The 16698-nt window shown below is 58.2% G+C and overlaps 1 long non-coding RNA gene across 4 annotated transcripts in view; it reads left to right on the top strand.

Annotated features, from left to right (window-relative positions):
• The window catches only part of LOC140640388 (uncharacterized), a 29279-nt gene extending 13931 nt beyond the window's left edge, over positions 1–15348 (top strand). For 2 of the 4 annotated variants that reach the window (XR_012037101.1, XR_012037099.1), the window contains 4 exons: positions 10544–10673; positions 11942–12080; positions 13474–13701; positions 14061–15348. This is a non-coding gene — a long non-coding RNA (uncharacterized lncRNA). The remainder of the gene's footprint in view (positions 1–10543; positions 10674–11941; positions 12081–13473; positions 13702–14060) is intronic. The other 2 variants (XR_012037102.1, XR_012037100.1) reach the window with 2 other exon arrangements.
• The last annotated feature ends 1350 nt before the right edge of the window (positions 15349–16698 follow it).

Consider the following 16698-nt stretch of genomic DNA (forward strand, 5'->3'; position numbering starts at 1 on the left):
GCGTGTCTGCAGGAAAGGGATCCTGTACCTGTGCTCTGGCCCTGGGACGGGCGTTAAGGGCGATTATTGACGAATCGCAAGCACTAGAAACGAGTCCACGACTTCCTTAACCCTGTCTTGTTAAGGGTTGGGTAAGACAGTGAGACCTTTCAAAACGCCTACAGTTTGGGAGGTTTTCCACCTTCCGGGCCTGGTGCTGAGGACTTCTGGGCGCGGGGCTGGGCGGCCTCCCCCACCCCGACTCCCCCACCTCCCCGAGGGCTGGCAGGAGGTGGTGACGACCGGTGTTCGAGGGGCAGGTGGACGCCTCCCACATGAGCCCCATGCAGAAGACGACCCCCCGCCAGGTCCGTCTCAGCCAGCCCCTGCTCTGTGACCTGGGGCCAGAGACCCCCACCCCGCCTCATCTCCCCATTCCTGCCCGGGGCCTCAGTGTCTCCAGCGGAGCCTTGGTGGGGGGTGCTGAGTGAGCCCTCTTGTGTCCTCCAGCCCTGCCCCTGCATGCGAAGACATCCCGCTGGGTCCTGGGGAAGCCCCTCCGAGGTGGGGAACCCCCCTGGAGCCGCCAGGGTCAGCAGCCTCAGGAAGGAAAGAAAATGCTCTGTAGGTTGTCATAACAGAGAGGGCCTCCAGGCACCTCCTGTTTACCCAGGCTGAGTAAATACAGCCAGGCCCTTAGCAACGGGCACAAAGGGGCCCTTGTGCCGCCGTGCCCTCCCTCTGCTCCCTCCCTGAGCTCAGCCCGGGCTGGGAGCACTGAGGCTGGGAGCACTACTGCTGGGAGCTCTGAGGCTAGGAGCACTGAGGCTGGGAGCGCTGTGTGGCTGGGAGCACTGAGGCTGGGAGTGCTGTGCAGCTGGGAGCACTAAGGCCAGGAGCATTGTGGCTGGGAGCACTGAGGCTGGGAGTGCTGTGGCTGGGAGCACTACTACTGGGAGCTCTGAGGCTGGGAGCATTGAGGCTGCAAGCACTGCAGCTGGCAGTGCTGAGGCTGGGAGCGCTGAGGCTGGGAGCACTGAGGCTGGGAGCACTGAGGCTGGGAACACTGCAGCTGGGAGTACTGAGGCTGAGAACACTCGGAGAGGCAGGGTGGCCTGGCTCGGGGCCACCTGCTAGGGGACAGGGCGACTGCAGGACCTGCAGTGTGGGGGCTCCCGGGGTATCGCCGGGGCTGGGTCCTCCAGGGCAGGAAGTGGCCAGAGGGGTCAGGGATGGAGCAGGGATGGAGCTTCCTGCACCCAGGAAGCAGGGGCTTCCAGTCAGTCTGGACCCTGGAACCCTGCAGAGCACATTAGGAAGCTGCCTCCAGCCTCTGTGTCATCACCGTCAGGGACTTCAAGAGCCCACCTGTCCCACCTGCCCTGGGCACCCCATCCTATGGGACGTGCCCCAGGCCAGACAGACGGAAATGCTTCCTTCAGGCCAAGAGGCCGACAAGGAGCTAAGAGTCAATGATAGTTGGGTTGTGACCCGTAGAGCACCAGGAACTCCCAGCGCTCCCTTTGAACGATGAGGACTCCCTCTTCTGGAAGCCTGCCCCGTGCCAGGCACCAGGGGAGGCGGGGGTGGGCGGGGTGGCCCACACACCCTCTCCCCATAGACCTTCACTGTCTAAAAGGGGCATAAGGCAAGTGAAGACACAGGGCTGATGACTGGAATATGTAAAGTGTCACCACAAATCAATAACAGGATGAATGGCCTGGTTGAAAAATGAGAAAAGCAGTGAAGAAGTAACTCATAAAAGAATGGCTGATGAGCAACTGGGGGAAAAAGAAAACACAACTTTACCAGTAACAGAAATGGAAATAAAAGAAACACTGAGATTTTTTTTTTTTTTTGCCCCCTTCCCATTAGATTATCAAAAGATTAGGAATGTTTGTCTGAGTGTGCACAGCAGTGGGGGAAGTGGGTGCCTTCAGATGCCAATGCTCTGCTGCTTACTGACTCTGAGCAGCCGCCTAAATTTCCCCGGGGGCCTCACCTTCCTCATCTGTACGGTGGGAACGACAGCAGCCACCGGGCAGGTTCGCGGGGGGCGGGGGTGGGGGGATTAAATATGTCATATGTAGAAAGTGCTCAGGACAGTGCCGGGCAGGAAAAGGTGCTGAATACACGGTAGTTATTTATTTGTATCGTTGCCATTGGTTCAAAGCATAAGTTGGCTCAACTTTTCCAAAGGCCCATTTGGAAGCGTGTGGCCCACTTTTAAACGTGCCCGCGAGATCCAGCTCTAAGCAAATAATCAGACAAGCGAGCAAAGGGTGACACACAATCATCAGAGCATTGTGAAGACAAAAAAATTAGAAATCACGTAAATGTCCATGAATAGGGAACAGAGGAAGCTAGATTATACTCCACCTGTCCGATGGAATACTGCCCGGCAGGCAGATCGGGGACGGTGGACATGACCCTACGGACATGGAAAGTTCCTCACGCCACATTGACGCGGCACAAAGGGGGTCATGTGACACCACCTGATACCAAGAGATGGGGTTTCCGTGTGGTTTCGGGGTGGGATCCGTGTGTGGGGATATCCGCCAGGGTCCTCGCAGGACTGTCCTCCTGCCATAGCCTGCATTTTCTTCTTTGTCCCCTTTTGCATTATTGAAACTAAAATATGCACAAACAAGTGTAGGGTTGTTTGCAACGAGTTCATCAAAGCTGGGTTTTGTTGTGGTTCGTGATCGTTCAAAGGACCGAGGGCTGAATGGAAACGTGTCCTGACGCGCTGCGTCTGGGAGTGGCCCAGCGCGTGGAGTGACTTCAATCAGGATTCTCGGGGTGGGTGTGGGGGGGACAGGAAAGGTGTGGTCAGTCCTGAGGGGGGCGGAGGGGAGGCTCCATCGAGGGCGGCCACAGGGTCAGGCCGGAGGACACTGCTGGGGGGGGGTCAGGATCCTGGAGGAGGGGGTCCAGGCGGCGGGGGACGGGGGCGGGGGTGAGAAAAGTAGAGGAGGCCAGGCCGCGGTGGGCGGAAGGCCAGAAGCAGGGTGTGCGGGAGCTGGTGACAGGCGCGGGCCCTGACCCGGCGACTCTGTCCTTGTCCTCACTGCTCTGAGCCGGGAAGCCTGGCGGGGACCAGCTGGGGAGGTAGGTGGAGACTCACACCGGGCCAGCTCCTCCGTGGGTCTCCCCCAGCCCACTAGAGCCTGGGCGCCCCGTGGTGCACACCGGGAGCTGGTCCCTGGGCCCCTGCTGGGACTTGGTGAGGGCCTGTGGTCAGCAGGCTTTCCCACCCCGGAGCCGTCCCCCGGCAGCCCCATCAGGAACCCTGGGGTGTCGCCAGGGTAGTGCATGGTTATGGGAGAGCCTGCGCTCCTGTCTCCAGCCGCCTCGAGCCCCGGCCACGTCCCTCGTTGGCCACAGGTGCGCTGCTGATGTTTGGGGCTCAGCTAATCCTCTGCGGTGGGCTTGTCCTATATCCTGAAGTATGGTTAGCAGCACCCTTGGCCCCGGAGCACCCCAGCCAGACACAGCCACCCAGGTGTGTCCCACCTCCCCCGGGGTGGCACGATCGCCCCAGTTGGGAACCAGGGCTTCCGAGTGACCTCCGCGGCCCTCAGCCCCTCTCCAGGACTGGACACTCCCCCTGGGGGCAGGGTCTCCCGAGCCCCAGCCGGAGCCTGTACTTGGGGTCGGTGAACGGGAGCTCCAGCGCTCCCTGGACCTCCGGCCAGGTTCCGGGGCAGGGAGCACACACGGCCCAGGGAGCACTCCCAGTCCCCCTGCCGGGGCCCGCCTGCCCCAGATGCGGGAGGCCTCCTTGCACCTCCCGCACCCCCAGCTTTGGGCTGCAAGTCGCAGTGGTGGAAAGAAGCGAATCCTCTGAGTGACACAAACCGCAGTGACCTTTTTGGACAGGTGGCCCTCCTCACCTGCACGCGGGGCGGGCCTGCTGCTGACGCGGGTGCCGGGGCCTCCTGCCTGGCTCACCGCTGGCTGTCTCGGGGGGCAGCCGCCAGATGTAGCGCCCCATCCTCGACACCCGAGGCATGTAGGGGAGCTGAGTTCTCAGAACGGAGGCCAGAAGGGCGCCAGAGACGGTGTGCCTCTTGAGGTGCAGGGGGGCCAGCCAGGAGGGTCCCGTGCGGGCACCGCCGGTGCACAGAGAGCTGCCCGGGGTGCTGCCAGCAAGCCCCCTGGGGCCGGGACCCGCACGCAGGAGCCTGTGCTTCCATCTCACACTCTGGTTCATAAAGATTTGGTCACACTTGATGCTGTGACGGGGTCTGCGGGGCCACAAGTGGAGCAAGAGGCCACTCTGGGCGGGCAGGGAAGCCGTGGCCTAAGCCCTGGCTACCAGGGCTCCCAGGACTCCCAGTGCTCCCAGGGCTCCCAGGGCTCACGGGGCTCCCAGGGCTCCCAGGGCTCCCAGGGCTCCCAGGGCCTCAGCTCCCAGGGCTCCCAGGGTTCTCAGGGCTCCCAGGGCTCCTGGGGCTCCCAGGGCCTCAGCTTCCAGGGCCTCAGCTCCCAGGGCTCCTAGGGCTCCCAGGGCTCTCAGGACACGCAGGGGCAGGGAAGCCTCTGGGAGAAGGCCTGTCACAGGTCCCCAGGGGGGAAGGTTGGATCCCGAGGACCAAGCACCCCCGTCCGGGCTCAGCCATGACTGTCTGTCCCCAGACTCTGTCAGCAGAAGGGCAGACATCCCACCTTCCATCCAGAAGGTGCCAGGTAGGCAGCCAACCTCTACCAACCGTCTTTACCAAGTGCTGCCACCTCAGGGCTCCTCATCTCCAAGCAATCCTGGGGTTGGGGGCCATGGGGGCCTGGGGGCCTGGGGGCCTGGCGGCCGTGGGGAGCGGTCACACCACAGCATGTGGGCTTCTCTGTGACTTGCCGTTTTTCCAAAGTGGAAAGGGATTGAGAGGTCCATGCCTGCAGGGTGGCAGGTCTTGATGAGGGGGCCGGCGAGGTGTGAGGCCCCCCGGGTTGCTGCCACTGCATGTGGCCTGGGAGGAAGAAACAGGCCATGGCACCAGATATCGGCCTTGGAGGACACGGGACGTTATGGCCAAGACTCTGGTGCCTCGGTGGCCACGGTGGGGTGAGCGGCCCTCTCCTCTCCCGGCTGCGCCTATTGTCTTTACGGGCCCGCTGCTCTGGAATTGGGGGGGTCCCTCTCCTTCCTTCCCAGGGAGCTCTGACTGCTGTGCCTTCTTCTCTCCTGTCCTCGCACTGCCCCCTGGGTCGGGGGGACACCCAGGGCCCTGCTGCCCTCCATTGGGCCATCAGAGTCCTGCTTTGCTTCAAAACAGGCGGAGTGCGGGGAGGCCCAGGGCCCGACTCTTGCCTCGCTGCCGCCCCGTGCCCCTGTGCCGGATTCTGGCCTCCCCGCCTCCCCTGTAGCTCTCGGTGGCCAATGACCCAGTTCCAGGCTGTACAATATAAGGGAAAGTCTGTGGGGGCAGGAGTGGGAGAGCTTCTATGTCTTCATAAAAGAGACAGGTGTGAAAGGAGAGTTCGCCGAGGCCACCTTTCTTCCTTTCGTGCTGGAATGCAGACATGACGTCCAGAGCCGCAGCAGCCATCCTGCAACTCTGCGGCACCAGGTTAACGCTGAGGATGGGGCGGAGAGATGGAAAGAACTGGGTCCTTGAGGGCCTCACTAAGCCCCAAACTGCCCGGAAGTCCCCTGTGCCCAGGGTCCCTGTTAGATAAGCAACTACTGTACGTGAGGTACAGCTAGATTCCAATTCACAACCGAACATGGTTGGGAGGCGGGGACGTGTGACTTGCTCAGTGTGAGTGTGTGTAAAGGACACGGTGGCCATTGTCACCGCTGTGTGTATGTGCTTACACACGTGAGTGGATGCCAGATGTGTCAAGTATATGTACACGAGACCTCTGGGGTCAGAGTGTGATTCAGGTCCGGGTCCTGTGACGTGGCCCGTGTCCTTGGGGCTCTCCCGACCCACGCCAAGGTGTGGTTTCCTTAACTAAATGGGGAATAAGGATGACTGACCACATGGGCAGCTACTATGTCAAGCGTCAAGATAACCAGGAAGAGGGGCACGAGCCCTAGCTCCACCTGGCAGATGGGGAAACCGAGGCTCAGAGAGGTTAGGTGATATGCCAAAGTCATGAGGCAAGCTGTGGAGAGGCTGGGAGCTGAACCAGATCTTCTGCCCTGTCGTGTGGCCTTGCACAGCACTCTGGGGGTTGGAGGGCTGCATGTGTGCAGGGAATGTGTGCACGGGGGCACGTGTGCAGGGTGTATGCAGGGTCCATGCAGGGGTGTGTGTGCACGTGGTCACACAGGCTCTCCCGACTCCCAGGCTCCAGCGAGGCCGTCCCTGTGGAACAGGCTCCGGCTCCCTCCCGCTCCCTCCACTCCCTCTGCGCTCCCTTCTGCAAAACAGCTTCATCAGGGGCCTGGGCAACGGCTCCCTGGGGAGGCCGCCTCCCTCCTGTTTACCACCTGCGTAGGCCTCACGGCCAGGCTCCAGGCTGCCGGCAGCCAGTGTTTCCAGGCCCCAAACCCCTTCCCTCTTGCCATCTTCAAGGACCAGCATTGGTGCAGCTGCTCCTGAGAAAAGCTTCCCCTTCCTTTGCTGCCAAGACCCCCAAACAAGGGCAGCCTGGCGGGAGGGGGAGGGGGCCCGTGTGAGACAGAAGGAAGGCCAAGGAAGTCAGAGGCTCGTGGCAATGGTTCCAGGCTCCTCTTCCTGGTCCCTGAAGACAGAGGTCCACTGGGACCCCAAGCTCCAGCGGAGGCTGCTCGGTCATGGCAAACATGCCAGGGAAACCCCCCTGCTCTCACCTTACCCCGAAGGGTGCCTTTCCCTTCCTCCCTGCCCTGCCCCTGCCACCGTGTCTCTGGTGGAAGGACGTAGGGGCCCCTCAGCCCCACCTGGAGTTCAGGGCGGTCCTACTCCCGGGCCCACCCACCTGATTTTCTCACAACAAACACACTGTCCTGCTGTCCTTCCCACCAGGGAGCCTTTGATCCAACTTGAGCCCTGAGTCATTAAAAGCAAGTGCGGCCAAGGAGAGGAAAAAATTGCTCCTCTGACAGGACAAAGCCAAACACTGTCACATGCCAGGGCCACTGGCTTCCTCCCAGGAACTTGGAGAGAACTTCTGGGGGAAGGGGCAGGGGCAGGGTAGGAGCAGGGAAGGAGGCAGAGGAGGGGTGGCCTTGGCCAGGGCCTTGTAGTCCAGCTTCCTTCCTGCCCTGGCCTTGACCGGGCACCCGGGCCCTTGGGGACGGCCACCTTGCAGGGTCGGCTGTCTCTGGAGGCCTGGCACAGAGCAGGCCCGAGTGAGGGGGGCCCTCTGAGGCCCCTGCGGCTTCCCACAGCTCACTAAAGGGTTTACGAGGGGCCGGTCCCCAGACGAGTGAGCAGCTGGGGCTTGGGAGGGGTGACCCGCCTGACATCACGGCTCAGGCGCCCGTGCCTGTTCCCACATTCCCGTGGTCCTGTCCCCTGGCTTCCAGAAGACAACCCAGAGGTAGAGACAGCATCCTTCAAGAGCCTTGCCTTCTCAGTCCCCGGCTGGAGAAACTGAGGCCCAGGACTGGAGCTCAGGGGGGATGGGGGGCGGGAATGCAGACCCGGCTCTCCTTGCATTGAGCCCTCTCTTGCTGCCTGTGGGGCTGCTGCCCCGAGCTTTCAGGGTAAGGCCCCGATTGGGTTTTATACCAAGCGGATACGTCACGTAACCTTAGTATCCTCCCTCATACAGATGGGTGAGCCGAGAGGGCACGACAGACCGAGGTCACACAGCTGACACGCCGTATAGTCGGGCCTGGAACCCGGGGCAGCTGACGCCAGTGCCCGTGGCTGTGGCCCCCCATGAGGACCTCCTGCTTTAAGTGCTTTATGTGTGTCTCAGTCCCCGTGTTTTCTGTGGGGTCTCAGCAGAGCACCCTGTTGCGTGGCTCAGCCTGTGGGCCTCTCGGTTGGGCGCCAGGCACCCCCAGAGCTCCCCTTGCCCACCGGCTCAGGGGCTGGGGAGGGGCAGAGAATGGACGTCAGCCCTTCTCAGGGGAGGAGAGGGGCAGGAGGCGGGAGGGCGGGAAGGGTGGGGACAGGGGTGCCTCGGGTAATGCTCCACCCCCTGCCCCAGCTGTCCTTCCTTCTGGCTCCCTGGGGGCAGCCCCGAACTGCACACTTTTCTCGGTCCCCATAGACTAGTGTCTGGAGCTCTTGGGTGCAGTTCCCAGCTTGACCGTGACCCGTCCCCCTGGCACCAGTTGGGAACAGCCATGCAGGAGGCCCCATCTGGCTGGATTCCCTAACCAGGGGCACAGTGTAGACCACACAGCCCCTGAGGACCTGGGAGCCCCCCGAGGAGTGGGCAGGAGACAGGGCTCGGAGGGCTGGGCCTGGCCCACCCTGGCCAGCGGGGTGCCCACGGGCAGCAGGGGGGCCTGAGTCTCCTGTAGTCATCACCTGTCCCCCCGCCCTGACCCGAGGCCCTTTGTGGGGACAGACAGTGAGAAGGGCTCTCCCCTCCGGAGACCCCAGTGGAAAGAGCGAGGGGGACACAGGGTCCTGGCTTCCCGGGCTGCCCGGCGCTCGGCCGCTGTGACCCTGGGGACGTTGCTTCGCCACTCCCCGGCTTCGGCCTTCGCCCTGTCACGGGGCATGTATTAGGTTGCTCGTGCTGCCGTGACAAAGTCCCACGGACCCCGATCGAGCCACAGACGTCTTGTCTCCCGGTCTGGAGGCTGGAAGGCCCAAGTGGAGGTGTCAGCAGGGCTGGTTTCTTCTGGTCGGGGCCGCCTTCTCCCCACGTCCTCACGTGCTCTTCTGTGCGCACCTGTGTCCTGACCTCCTCCTTTAAGGACGTCAGAGCAAGGCCACCCGATGGCCGCATCCAACCCCATCACCGCTTTACAGACCCCATGTTCAAACACAGTCGCACTCGGTTAACCTGGTGGAGGGCGGGGAGGTCGCTCGGGCCCTTCCACAGGGCGCACTGTGAGGACGGGCGGCCACAAAACGGAGTCGCAGCAGGGCTGGGCGCTGCCGCCTGTCCCGGGTCCTACACGCGTCCCCGCGATCCCCTCACAGCTCAGAGGGTGCACCCTGGTGCCTGCACCCTGCAGTGATGGAGGCTGCGTGGCTCGGTGGGCCGTGGGTCGGGACGTGGCCTTCCAGGGCCTGTCCTGTCCCCTCTACCACAGGAAAGGGCAGGTGTGCACAGTATTCGAGGCCCGACGGAGAAATTAAGGCGCCGAGGAGCCATTCGGGGCCCCCATGGCTGTGCCCTAGCAAGAGGCTAAAGTGCCCGAGGGCCGGAGGCCCAGTCTCAGGGAGGTGGCCCCCAGGGGGAGCTGAGGATGAGGAGGCCACCACCTCCTCTACCTCGTGCTCTTGGCAGCCTGGTCTCGGGAGGTGGGAGACCGGAGGTGGGCCTGGCCTGAGCAGGGGGAGGGGCCCCGTGGCCCCCCGTCCAGGGCCCGGCGAGGCCCTGCTGGCCCAGCCTCCGCTTCCTGAGCGGGCCGCCAGGACAGGCCGGGCTGCTGAAACCCTTCCTAAAAAGGAATTGGGCTGTGATGGCCCAGGCTATTTTTAGACAATTGTGTTGAAAAATCCCCAAAGAACATGTAGCATCATGCGTTGTTTTTTTTTTTTTTTTTCCTTCAGGAAGAAAAGAGAAAGGGAGTACGTGGATCCCTCCTTCCCCTGGGACGGACCCCAAGGTGTCCCCTCCCTGGAGGGACCGTGGCCAGGGCCCTGCAGCTGTCCAGCTCGGGACTTGAGGCCGGAGGTGTGGCTCACAGCGGCCCCCACCTCACCCTGGGCTCTCAGAGGGTACGGGGCACATGGGGTCACCCTGCATTGCAGGCCAGGAGACTGAGGCCATGCTGTCCTTGTCCCCGGACTCGGGCTTCACGGATTTATTTGTTTATTTATTTTTAAAGAGAGAGCGTTAGCAGTGGGGAGGAGGGCAAAGGGAGAGGGAGAAGCAGGCTCCCCGTGGAGCAGGGAGCCCGGTGAGGGGCTCGGTCCCAGGTCACTCGGATCGTGACCGGAGCCGAAGGCAGACAGACGCTTAACAGACCGAGCCCCCCAGGAGCCCCCATATTTTAAATTTAAATTTAAATTTAATTTAATTTAACATCTACATATTTACTTATTTAAGTAACCTGCACACCCAGTGCGGGGCCTGAACTCACGACTCTGAGATCGAGAGTCACATGCTCCACTGACTGAGCCAGGCGGGCGCCCCAGGCTTCACTTTCTTAAAAAGCAGCTCTCTTGAGGTTTAATCGACACTCAATACACTGCATATGTTTAAAGCGTACAATTTGATATGTTTTGACACCCATGAAGCCATCACCGCAGCTGCGGTAGTGAACACGCCCATCATCCCCCAGTTCCTTTTCCCCCCCGAGACCCCCCCTGCCCGCCCCTCACTCCCCACCGGTCTGCATTCCGTCACCATAGATGAGTCTGCATTTTCTAGACTTTTCTGTAAACGGAATCACACAGTACATTCTCTTTTGGCTTCTTTGACGCATTCTCATTATTTCAAAATCCATCCTCGTTGCCCTTCGTCTCCAAAGCTCCTGCCTTTCTCTTGCCACCAGAACCGCTGTGGGCTGTGCCCCTCCTTGTCTGTCCATCCATGTGCGGATGACCGTCTGAGCGCTTTCCACTTTGGGGCCATCATGAGGCAAGCTGCTCTGAGCACCCCTGTGCAAGTCTTCGTGGGGACGGGTAATTCCTTTTCTTCAGGGTAAATACCTAGGAGGGGAATCCCTGGGTAAATTCTATGTTTAATGTTTTAAGGAAACTGCCAGACTGCTTTCCAAAGTGGCTGCACCATCTTGCAGCCCCGCCAGCAGTGTAGAAGGGCTCCAATTTCTCCACAGCCTAGCCAACACTTGGTGTTGTCTGTCTTTTCGATTATAGCCACCTTAGTGGGTGGGAAGTGGTGTCTCCTTGTGGGTTTGATTTGCATTTCCCTCATGACTAATGATGTGGAGCATCTTTTCCTGTGCGCGTTGGCCCAGATCTCTCTAAAAAAAAAAAAAAAAAAAAAAAAAAAACACTTTTAATTTTGGAATAATGTTAGCTATGCCGAAAAGTTGCAAAGATAACACAGATACCCACATACCCTTCACTCAGTTTCCCCTAATAGTAACCCCTTATATTACCTGCCATATGTCGCCACTAAAGAGCCAACACTGCTACATGAGTATTGGTTAAATTTCAGACTTTATTCAGACATCACAAACCTATAACACTGGGTCTAGGATCCCACCCCGGGACCCACACCACAGTTGGTTGTCATGTCTCCATGGGCTCCTCTGGCTACTGTCAGTTTCTCAGACTTTCCTTGTTTGTCTGGCTCTTGACAGTTTCGTGGAGCATGGGTCAAATATTTTGTAGAAAGTTCCTCAATCTGGGTTTTTTTTGATGTTTTCTCATGACTAGTCTGGGGTTATGGGTATGGGGGAAGCAGACCCCAGAGGTGAGGTGCCTTCTCATCCCATCCCATCCAGTCCCATCCTATCCCATCCCACCCATCCCACCCACCCCACCCCACCCCACTCCACCCCACCCCACCCTATCCCATCCCATCTCATCCCATCTCGTCTTATCCCATCCCATTCCATCCCACCCCACCCAGGGTACATGCCATCCACATGACTTACTGCTGGCAACCTTGGCCTAGATCACGTGGCTCAGGTGGTATCTGGCTGGGTTTCTCCACTGTGATGTCACTCTTTTTCCCCTTTCCAAACTCTGCTCTTTAGGTCTGTGTCACTGAGTCCAGCCCACACTGTTCAAACTCTTGAAGCCTCACTTTTCTTCGAGAGTCTTCTGTGCCTGACATTTCAACACTGACACTTCACTAATCCCCAACCCTACCACTGACCCTTTGGGAGAGGTCCCAGTAGCTCCTAAACTTGGTAATGTTTAAGGGCTCCTACTAAGGATCAGGGGTCATTTAGTGAAGCCCTTTCTTGCCCTTTTTACAGACACAGAAACTGAGGCCCACAGGGAAGTGACTCATCTGTGATCACACCGCCATCAGAAGGGAAAGGACCTCAGGGCCCTGGACCAGAAGGATGTCCTGGCCTGGAGTAAATGCCCAGTAGGTACTTGTTGGTAGATGAGGTGAGTCTATGTCAAATGCACAGTAATGCACAGGCGATGAGGTCTCTCTGTGGACAACATGGACCTCCATGCAGACACCTGCCACTTCCTAGTTACCTGTACCAAGTAGGGAGTCAAGAATGAGTGATGCTGAAGGGTAGATGAGCCCACTCTCCCCTGCTGGGAACCCCGGACGCCTCCCAGGCTACCCATACAACTGAAAGGCTAGCGGAAGCCAGACACGGGGCCTCTTCTGGCTACGGACGACCCCTGAGTGGTCAGTTAGGAGCTAGAACCCCCAACGGTGAGCAGACACAGTCACATTCACAGGTGGGAGAGTCGAGGGGTAGGGCAGTTCATGTATACACATCAAGGGCATTGAAAATGATGGTGGCTCTGGGAGGGAGGCCGTGATTCAGTTGGATCCGGTATGGAATCCAGGTCGTGCCCTCCGGCAAGTCACTTGATCACTGTCTCAGTTTTCCCATCCATAAAATGAGGGCAAGCTCTGCACCTTCCTTTTGTATTATGTTTAATTACTTTTTTATTTTTATCTTTTTATTTTTTTAAAACATTTTTTTTTTACAATTTTATTTTATTTTATTTATTTATGATAGGCACACAGTGAGAGAGAGAGAGAGGCAGAGACATAGGCAGAGGGAGAAGCAGGCTCCATGCACCGGGAGCCCGACGTGGGATTCGATCCCGGGTCTCCAGGATCGCGCCCTGGGCCAAAGGCAGGCGCCAAACCGCTGCGCCACCCAGGGATCCCTTAAAACATTTTTGAAATTTAAATTCAATTTGCCAACATAGAGTATGACCCAGTGCTCGTGCTCGTCCCATCATGTGCCCTCCTCAGTGCCCGTCCCTCAGTCACCCCATCCCCCCACCCACCTCCCCTTCCGAAACCCTTTGTTTCTCAGAATTAGAAGTCTCTCGTGGTAGGTCTCCTTCTCTAATTTCCCCCACTCAGTTCCCCTCCTTTCCCTTATTATGCTTAATCACTTTAATACACTTCAGCAAGCTCAGTGCATATACATACATATATGTTAATTTTGATGTGCACCTAGAGATGATCACTTAGTATTTCAAGAAGTCTAATCAGGACGACACACTCCAGGCTGGTGGGTTGGCACCTGAAGGACTCTAACCAAAAGCCCTCGATCCGACAGCAGCTATGACCTGCTTAGCATTATCTTACCTTCCATCAGGTCCAGAGGGCTTGGGGGCGTGCGAATTAGTATAAGGGGTATGAAAAGTGCTCGTCTTGGGAGATGGTGAAATTAGTGGCAGTAACGTGTGAATGACCCCACGATTAGTGTGGATTGGCTGGTAACAGTGTACGGGCACCTCTGAGGTGACCAGAATTCGGGAGGAGCCCAGGACCAAAGACTCCACCTGCTTCTGTGTCCAGATGCCCTTGGAAGATTTTGTTGCCCGAACTGACCAGAAGGGAAGCCGACTTCTGAATCTTGCCATCAGCACCCGGTTGCGCCAGCCTGGTCCAGGGAGGGCTTCTCGGCACCTGAGATGCTTCAGAGCTGGGATGCCACCTGACCCAGACCGGGGACCCGCTCTGGCACCTGCTTGCCGATGGCACCATCTGCCTGTGTATGTGTTTGCCGGGGGCTCAGCGGGCAAGGTGAGCTCGTCACTCAGGCGGGTGACGAAGGGCCTCCGTGTAGGGCTGCGGGCAGGCCGGGCCCACCAGCTGGCTTTCAGTGGGTTTAAAGACCGACTCCTAGAATTGTGGGGGTTTAAATGAGGTAACCCACAGACAGTGTGCAGGGTGCTTCCTGTACAAACCCACCTCCCCCCTAGAAGTCTACCTCCCGGGGGACCGTGCTAAGTGCTGGGGTGGGAGGCATGTGAGTTTGTGAGTGGCTTGGAGTGTGGATGCTGGAGTCAGGTGACCTGGGTTCGAATCCTATCACAGCGTCACCCAACCTGGGGCAAGGTCCTTCACCTTCTGAAGAAGCCCTCGTTTCTCACCTGTCCCAGTGTCTGTTCCAAGAGTATCCAGCTCCTCGGGTTGTCAGTACTGGAGGCGTTAACCCGAGCGCGATGCTCAGATCAATGCCTGGGCCGCAGGACGGGCTCGGGACGTGAGCTACTGCAGTAGTCGTTCCACCGCGTGCCACACGCCTATGCCATGACTCCAGCGGCCAACGATGGGGACGGGTTGAATCACTTACAGGGCATTGGATGATGGATGTTTATGGTGTCTTTAAATTGTCTACTGAGTTCAGTGACAAGCGGATATGAAGAGACAAGCTCCATAAGTACTATCTGCGGTAAAATTTCCACTTCGTTATAAAATACCCTCATAGGAAAGTGCTGGAAGGCAGCCAGGCAAAACGCCTGAGAAGACAAACAGTAGAGGGTGAAATATAATGATTTTGGTCTTAATACGTCTGAGATTGACCGTGGTGGGCACGGTTGGCAGAAGGACAGCTCCCGGAGATGTCGGCGTCCTCATCTTTGGAAACTTGCACATGGTACCTTCCAGGGCAAAGGGGACTTTACAGATATGATTAAACCAAGGATCTTGGTATGGGGAGAATCTTCTGGATCATCGAGGTGATGACAATGACAGGTCCTTACATGTGAAAGGAGGAGGCAGGAGCGCAGGTTGTTGAAGGAGATGTGAGTCACCGCTGGCGTTGAAGACGTAAGGAGGCTGCGAACCAAGGAACACGGGCTGCCCCCAGGAGCTGGAACCATTCCAGACGGAATGTGGCCCTGCTGGTACCTTGATTTTTGTCCTGTGCGACCTAATTTCCGACGTCTGATTTCTGGAACTCTAAGCTAATAAACGTGTTGTTTTAAGCCACTACGTCCGTGGCAATTTGCTACAGCAGCAGATCGGGAGATTAATACAGGGGGCGTGTATTTTACAGTCATAAAAGAAAAGAAAAAGCTGTTATTTATTTACGCATTTATGCGTTTATTTTTTACAATGTTGTGGGTGAACTAGCTTCATTTCCCCACGGGGCTGTGTGTACCCACAGCGTCGACAGGGACGGCCCAGGTTCGCGATGTTAACCGAAACGAGGCGTAGTCTGTAAACTAGTTCCACGCACTTGAAAGCCAGAGAGTTCAAAACACTGTACCGAAGAGTCTTGTCTCTGAGTTTTACCCGGTTTCTTATTTAATATCACTGTTTTCAAGACCACTGTGGACGAAATAAAAATATTTATTAAAGGGAACTCAGTTATCTTGAACAACCATATGTATATATGTATGTGTTATGAACAACCTGGCTGAATGAAATAAAGCTGACCCCGTATTTTCAGCGTAGAGAAGCTCTTTCCTCTTCAGGTGGTCAGATGGGCAGATCCTTGCTGCCAGCCGTCGGATGGGCAGCCCCCTTTGCGTGCTGGGGGAGCCCGGCCACTAGCACAAAGCACAGAACCCCAAGCTTCTTGGCTGTGGTTGGCTCCCGGGAAGTCTGCACACAATCCTCTTTGAGGCAGAGAAGCCCAGGCTCCAGCATCTCTCCATGGGGGGCCCTTCCCGAGGCTCGGTGTCCCCACCTCACAGAGGTGTCCCCTGACCACCAGTCTCATGTAAACCTCCACCTATCACTTAAAGTTTCTGGTGGAGGTGGGGTACCTGGGAGGCTCAGTGTGTTAAGGGTCTGCCTTTGGCTCAGGTCATGATCCGGATCATGATCTCTTTCCCTCTGTCCCTCCCCCTGCTTGTTTTTTTTTTTTTTCTCTCTCTCTGCAATTAAAAAAAAAAAAAAATTTTGCTCTGGCAGGTCCTGGCATGTGTTTACATCTGTTGGCAGCCCACCTCCCCAGTCCCCATCCAGATCAGGGCAGGAAGACACAGGGGGGATCCTGTGTCCAGGGCAGGGGTAGCTAACAAAGGAAGGGTGGCCTAGTTACTGCTAGGGTGGGGTTCCATATTGGGGAGCCCCGGGGGACTTGAGGGGGTCCGCCTTCCCAGCAGCTGTACCCTCCTGGGTGCTGCCGAGGGGCAGTAGGGCTGGGGGTGGAGCTGAGGCTCAGTCTGGGATTCTCCTTCCCACCATGACCTTGGGGAATGGACCCACTGGGGGTACGGGGTGGGGAGGGGAGGCTTGGCTCTGGCCTGAGTAATTATAAACACCCCGGGGTGGGGGGACCTGGGGGGACGATCAGAGCATGTACACTCCTGCTCGTTTTCCACATACTCTGAATCTCTGCAGTGACCTTGTTCTGCCCATTTGAAGATGAGAAAACTATGCCTCGGGGAACATGAGTGACCCAGTGACCCTCCCCATGGGTCCACGGAGAGCCGGTGTCCAGGCCCGGATTCAAGGTCAGCAGACAGCACAGGAGGGCAGAGCTGGGTGTCACCTCCCTGCTCAGGCTGGCCGGGTCCAGGGCGTCTGGATGACCCTATGGGGCAGAGGAGGCATAGCGGATGGGAGGCCACCAGCTGGGCCCCCAGGGCCCCCAGCCAGGCCCTCACCTCCTCCTCCCCACGGAGAGGGACTCCTGGCATGCTGCTGCAAACAGCTGTGTGTGCGAGGGCGAGAAGAGGGCCGCACGTCCCCTCCTGGCCGCCCAGGCCGCCTGGCAGGTCCCAGAGCCACTCACATCACCCGCTTGCCAGGCAGGGAAGGAAGGAGCATGTCCTGTGGTGTCCC

The sequence above is a fragment of the Canis lupus genome, chromosome 9 (genome assembly GCF_048164855.1).
Source record: "Canis lupus baileyi chromosome 9, mCanLup2.hap1, whole genome shotgun sequence".
Lineage (NCBI taxonomy): Eukaryota > Metazoa > Chordata > Mammalia > Carnivora > Canidae > Canis > Canis lupus.